We start from the raw sequence: 7,500 nt of genomic DNA on the forward strand, positions 1-7,500 counted from the left end.
ATATAATATATATATATATATATATATATATATATATATATATCGTATAAGTTTGACACGATTCAGATACTAGAAATATATTATCTAAGTGGTATATGTTCAAATATATATTGTTTTAAAAATTATAAAAGTGATGTATCTCCGTGAACAGCCAAAAATGGAGTTGTATTGACGTTCCAGGCAATTTACAGATTTTTTTTCTCTTTTATTATTTTACTTTTAGACAATTCAAGCGACGTATTTTTTACTTTGATTTTTTGTTCAGGGGGTTGTTGGCGGGTGGGGGGTTGGGGCGGGGTGTGTGGTTCTGTGGGAGTCCCAAGGCAACTACTGTTAGCACCAAGCACTAGAGTGGTAGGCATGGTATTGGCGTGCCACCTTTGTGGCCGCGGGTTCGATTCTCGGACATTCCACTGAGGAGTGAGAGATGTGTATTTCTGGTGATAGAAGTTCACTCTCGACGTGGTTCGGAAGTCACGGAAAGCCGTTGGTCCCGTTGCTGAATAACCACTGGTTTCATGCAACGTAAAAAACATCATACAAACAGACAAACAAACAAACTAGCATCACGAAACGACATTACAATGTTGCCATGCAGTGCAGACAGCTGTTATATAAGCAGCGCGGAAACAGCTGCGTTCTCTTAAATGTTTGGGTCATACATTGCGCCTACTGTAGTAGAGGGCTATCAGACATTGGAACCTTTATGTAGTTATTACATAAACAATCGACTTTTCTGTCCGGTGGTGGCCTCAGCCGCGGCCCATTAAACTCCTAGCCGGGGTTCGCTGGTGGCCTATGTTGTTGATACTTATATCGCTGCCAGAAGTGCGATAATGGCTAACTTTAACCTTAAATAAAATAAAAACTGCTGAGGCTAGAGGGCTGCAATTTGGTATGTATGATGATTAGAGGGTGGATGATCAACATGCCAATTTACAGCTCTCTAGCCTCAGTAGTTTTTAAGATCTGAGAGCGGACGGACAGATAAAGCGGCACAATAGTTGTCTTTTACAGGAACAAAAAACGTAGTTTTGAGCGTTCTGCAAAACGTTGAAATATCAATAATAAAATTGTTATGTAGATCTTGAAAATAACGTAAAGGATGTCGACTCACTGGAAGAACTCATCGTACAAAATTAGAAGGTACTTCTTTGAGACGTAAGCTGACGAGTTGATGAAATGACAGTTTTTTTTTTTGTTAAGAGAGAGAGAGAGAGAGAGAGAGAGAGAGAGAGAGAGAGAGTACAGTACGCAGACCAGTAGAAATGATACCAAACTCTTACGTAAGCTTTTATGGAATGTCTTTTGCTATATTTGAACAAGAAAATCATTGTGCAATTAATCCTTCACTCTAAATTTATTATAAGATAATAAAAAACCGATTGCTTTCTCTCTCTCTCTCTCTCTCTCCTCACACACATATATGTATATATATATTATATATATACATTATATCTGTAGAGAGAGAGAGAGAGAGAGAAGGGGCGGGGGGAGGTTGGATTAGGAAACTGAAGTTCATATCAGTAAAACAAATCCAATTTGAGAATATTTCGAAATACCCTCGAAATACCCAAGAAATGCCCTCGAAATACCTTCGAAATGCCCTCGAAATACCCTCAAAATACCCTCGAAATACCCTCGAAATGCCCTATGGCCACCCTACGTAGTACACTCTTCCCAACAGCGAAGGAAGTGATGACGTTCACCAGCCAGGGCTCCCATCTGTGGGCGATGGGCGTAACGTCTACTCTACGCCCACACGCATTATGATTCGAGGGATACCCAGACGACGTCTGGGGCCTCGTTGATGCCTACACGGTTGTCAGATGTTTCGTTCCAGTTGCCGTCTTTGTGAATATTAAATCGTGAATTTCGTATTTAAATTTTTAAGTTTTTTAGTTTTCTGTAAAAGAAAGCTACTGAGACGACTTTTTCTGTCCGCCCTCAGATCTTAAAAACTGCTTAATCTAGAGGGCTGCAAATTGGTATGTTGATCATCCACCCTCCAATCATCTTACATGCCAAATTACAGCCCTCTAGCCTCAGTAGTTTTTTTGTTTTCTTTAAGGTTAAAGTTAGCAATAATCGTGCATTTGGCAACGCAACAGCACAGGCCACCACGGCCAGCTGACAGTTTCATGGGCCGCGGCTCATACAGCATTATACCGAGACCACCGAAAGATAGATCTATTTTCGGTGGACTTGATTATGCTTTACAGAAAACTCCATTGCACCGAAGTTATATACTTGTTTTTGTGAATTGTACAACGAAGGTAATTGTGATTCAATCTTAAATGAATGATATTCAGCGTAATTTTTTCATTTAGGGTATTCATTAAATGGTAATGGGTCATTTGAGATTCGAGGACCCCACGGCATAAGCAACATGCACAATATTGTGAAAACCATCTTGTATTTAGCCTGCTCCACCCAGATCTGCGACGCAGAAATGTATCGATCAATCATTGACCTCAGTAAGATAAATTGGGCTGTCTTCTCCTATAGGGTTTTGGGTGTTTTGAGGAAATCACTGAAGTTATGTCAAAATATTCTACATTATGAGTAAGGCAGTTTTGGCTGTCTGCTCTTATAGAAACCGTATGCCGTTATAGAAAGCGTATGCCGTTATAGAAAGTGTATGCCCTTATATAAAGCGTATGCCTTTATAGAGCGCGTCTGCCCTTATAGTCTGCTCTTATAGAAAGTGTATGCCCTTATAGAAAGTGTATGCCCTCATAGAAAGCGTCTGCTCTTATAGAAAGTGTATGCCCTTATAGAAAGTGTATGCCCTCATAGAAAGCGTCTGCTCTTATAGAAAGTGTATGCCCTTATAGAAAAGCGGTTCGTGTCTGCCTTATAGAAAAGGTTGTATGCCCTCATAGAAAAGCGTCTGCTCTTATAGAAAGTGTATGCCCTTATAGAAAGTGTATGCCCTCATAGAAAGCGTCTGCTCTTATAGAAAGTGTATGCCCTTATAGAAAGCGTCTGTCTGCCCTTATAGAAAGCGCATGCCCTTATAAAAAGCGTCTGTCTGCCCTTATAGAAAGCGCATGCCCTTATAGAAAGCATCTGTCTGCCCTTATAGAAAGCGCATGCCCTTATAGAAAGCATCTGTCTGCCCTTATAGAAAGTGCATGCCCTTATAGAAAGCGTCTGTCTGCCCTTATAGAAAGCGTCTGTCTGCCCTTATAGAAAGCGCATGCCCTTATAGAAAGATCTGTCTGCCCTATGAAAGTGCATGCCCTTATAGAAAGCGTCTGTCTGCCCTTTATAGAAAGGGGCCGGTTCTGTCTGCCCTTATAGAAAGCGTATGCATTTAAAAGAAATTCTAGGTTAAATAAAAAGCAATGGATGTTTATTTTAAGTTTATTATTTTTTTTTACAACGAGGTGTTACATTCTGATTACGAATATATATATATATAATATATATATATATATATATATATATATATATATAGATATAATATATATATATATATATATATAATATATATATATATATATATATATATATATATAACGTAGAGAGAGAGAGAGAGAGAGAGAGAGATGAATGATAAAGTCTCTCTTAGGAATACGTTGCTATTTTATTTAAAAAGGCATGAAGAAATCGAGAAAAGCAACACACCTAGAATTAAACGTACCAGAATCAGAGCGAAACAACAATTCCCGCATCACTGTCTTTTTCTTCCTAAAGTCAGGCAAAACAACACTTTCCCATAAATAAGATAAAAATAAAATAAAAGTTGTTTGTACTTCTGATCAATACGTCAGAAGTACCCGAACTATTTTCGTTTTCTTTTATTTTGGGGAATTGTTTTGCCAGGCTGTGTATAATAGTACACACACACAAACACACACACACACACACACACACACACACACACATATATATATATATATATATATATATGTGTGTAACATATATTTAAATTTAGATAATGATATATATCTATTATAATTATTATAATATAGGAATATCTTTATTATATATCTGTATTATATATATACTTATATTATAATAATATATATGTAATTATGTTTAATTTAAAATTATATATATTATATATATATATATATATATTAATATATTATTATAATATATACGTAAATAATATATATATAGATATATATAATAATATATATATATATACTATTATATTATGAATAATAATATATAATAATATAATTATATATTCTATAATCTTATATATATATATACAATTACATTGACATCAATTATATATTCATCACAAGACCACGAACTTGCAACATATCCCGATACAAAAAAAAAGAGAAAATGTAAATATGTAAAAAAAAAAAAAAATGGTTCCATGTCCTGATCAATACTACGTCCGAGCCAACACCCCGTGTTATTGACGAAGGCCTACTACTAAATTCCTATTGCTCGTCAGCATCTGACTATAATAGCTACGGCGCGTTCTCTAATGGGCTGCGTACTGAGTGCCACATGGTGCCTCCACCACCTCCTCTTCCAGGGGCACTCGCAAAAATATTGTTTATTGTCAGGCTGTTCTAGCTTACCCTTTTTTTTTTTTTTTTTTTTTTTTTTTAAGCGCGTCGGTTTTATCATTGTTTTCCGTTTGTTATTCGGGTTGTTTTTAGCTGGGAGTCTCTCTCTCTCTCTCTCTCTCTCTCTCTCTCTCTCTCTCTCTCTCTCTCTCTCTCTCGTCTAGGGATGTTTTTGAATTGCATAATTCTGTGTTGTATTTACACTTACTTTTATTATTTCTCTCTCTCTCTCTCTCTCTCTCTCTCTCTCTCTCTCTCTCTCTCTCTCTCTCTGTATCTATCTATCTATCCCTCAATCTTTTATGTATATATAATAGATATGCATTATACATATATAATATTAATATATGCATTGCATATACTTGCACATATCTAATATATATATATATATATATAATGTAATGTATACATACAATCATACATACACATGCATACGCAAGTTGATTAGTAGGTACCGTAGCAATGTTTTTTTACTGCTACTTTTATTCGGTCATTTCCCTTTGGATCGCTGCGGCAAAATGACCCGGTTGGGCTATTAACCTTGCCAGCCATACGCAATGTAATGCGTATGTAATGTTGTGTTCACTACGAAGACCCCTTGGAAAAAAAAAAAAGAAGTTTTTACGATTCTCTTCATGGAACTGGCGGAGAAGGGTAATGAGCTGTTTTATTTTGCCCCTGAATATACGGAGTCATTTTCCTTTCCTTGGGTAGGGGGCGGGGGTGTTGAGGGGGGCGGCCCGCGCGCGCAGTTCCATGAATGGCATAAAAACCACGCTGTCTTTTCACCTGTGTACTGGACACATGCGCACAATAGTACATACATACATACATACATACCATATAGATACACACACATATATATATTATATATATATATATATATATATATATATATATATATATATATATATATATATATGGTATATATATGTATTTGTTATACATGTGAATAGAAATTTACAAATTTGTCACTTATCCACGTTTGGCTATTTATATTAACAAATATCAAGCCACGAATATCCTTCAATTTTAAGATCAACAGTCCTGAGGAATAACTTACATATAAAGGGAATTATAATTGTTATATAGTTTTTGTAATATCTAGCTGTTATGATTTCAAAATGTGATAATAGTAATAATACTAATAATAATACTTTTTTCTAACATACATGCGTCCTGTTCTGTTGGAAGCATGCTATACAACATCATAACTCTCATAGCTTTTTTTATAACGACAATTTTTAATTAAGAACCACAGTAGTATTTTGGAATTGTTACACTCGCTGGGAAAATGGTCTAGACGCCATTTTAAAAATTCCATTTCGGTTTCTAAGCACCCGGCGTAAGTAGAAGGGAGGTCCACCCCTAGCATCTTCTCTCCTGCGTAGCCAAAGGGCAGGCCTATGGTGATAAGCATTTTCCGTGCGTTCAACCGAGAAATTACATTCTCTCTCTCTCTCTCTCTCTCTCTCTCTCTCTCTCTCTCTCTCTCTCTCTTATAAGGGATTTTTTAATGACACATTTATGCCGTCTTTTCACCTGTTTTATATTTAGCATTCTCTCTCTCTCTCTCCTCTCTCTCTCTCTCTCTCTCTCTCTCTCTCTCTCTAAAAGTATTTTATGATTGCATAAATCTACATTGTCTTTTCACCCCGGCTTTTATTCTCTCTCTCTCTCTCCCTCTCCCTGAAGAGGAATATGAATGGACTGCATCAGTATTCGTAAAGTAATAGAGAGAGAGAGAGAGAGAGAGATTGACGGAGAGAGCCCTTGACCTCCCCTTTGTCATCAGCTCAGCCTTGCTTGGTCCATAAACCGTGCTTCCTCCTTTTAAGGATTAAAAAAAAAAAGAAATAAAAAGAGAAAAAACTCGACCTTGATATCGTATGGAATGGAAGACGTTTATCCTCGTATGAATTCAGTATAACGAGTTTGTTTTTCACCTTGAGGACAAAGAAAAAAAAAACAGGAAGTTGTTATTTTTAAAATCTATAATTCATAGATCCCGTACGAGGGTAGAGCCGCCAGTGCACCTCGTGCAGCGCACTGTAGGCATTACTTAATAAGGTTCTTTTGCAGCGTCCCTTCGGCCCCTACCTGAGATCCTATCCGTTCCTTTTACTGTACCTCCGTTCATATTCTCTTTCTTGCGTCTTCATTTCCAGCGTCTCCTAACAGTTTCAAACCTTCTTATCGTCTAATTTCCGATTCAGCGCCGAATGACCTAATAGGTCCCAGCGCTTGGCCTTTGGCCTTAATTGTATATTCTATTCTGTTCTTTCATTTATAGAATTAGATAACTAAAAGACCTCTAGTGGTTGTTCCATATGAATAGGGTCCATTTCTAGAATAATAATAATAATAATAATAATAATAATAATAATAATAATAATAATAATAATAATAATAATAATGATAATAATGTGGAAGTTACTAACAGGTATCATCAGCGAAAGGCTATACAACTACCTAGAGGATACAAACACCATCCCCCACCAACAGAAAGGCTGCAGAAGGAAGTGTAGGGTACTCAAGTCAAAACTCAATGCCGGAAATATGATAAAAGCCATAAACACATGGGCAGTGCCAGTAATCTGATACAGCTCAGGAATAGTGGAATGGACGAAGGCAGAACTCCGCAACATAGACCAGAAAAGTAGGAAACATATGGCAATATCTCAAAGCACTACACCCAAGAGCAAATACGGACAGACTATACATAACACGAAAGGAAGGAGGGAGAGGACTACTAAGCATAGAGGACTGCGTTAACATCGAGAACAGAGCACTGGGGCAATATCTGAAAACCAGTGAAGACAAGTAGCTCAAGAGTGCATGGGGAGAAGGACTGATAAAAGTAGACGAAGACCCAGAAATATACAGAGACAGGAGAATGAAAAACAGAACAGAGGACTGGCACAACAAACCAATGCACGGACAATACATGACAGACTAAAGA

The sequence above is a fragment of the Macrobrachium nipponense genome, chromosome 16 (assembly GCF_015104395.2).
Source record: "Macrobrachium nipponense isolate FS-2020 chromosome 16, ASM1510439v2, whole genome shotgun sequence".
NCBI lineage: Eukaryota > Metazoa > Arthropoda > Malacostraca > Decapoda > Palaemonidae > Macrobrachium > Macrobrachium nipponense.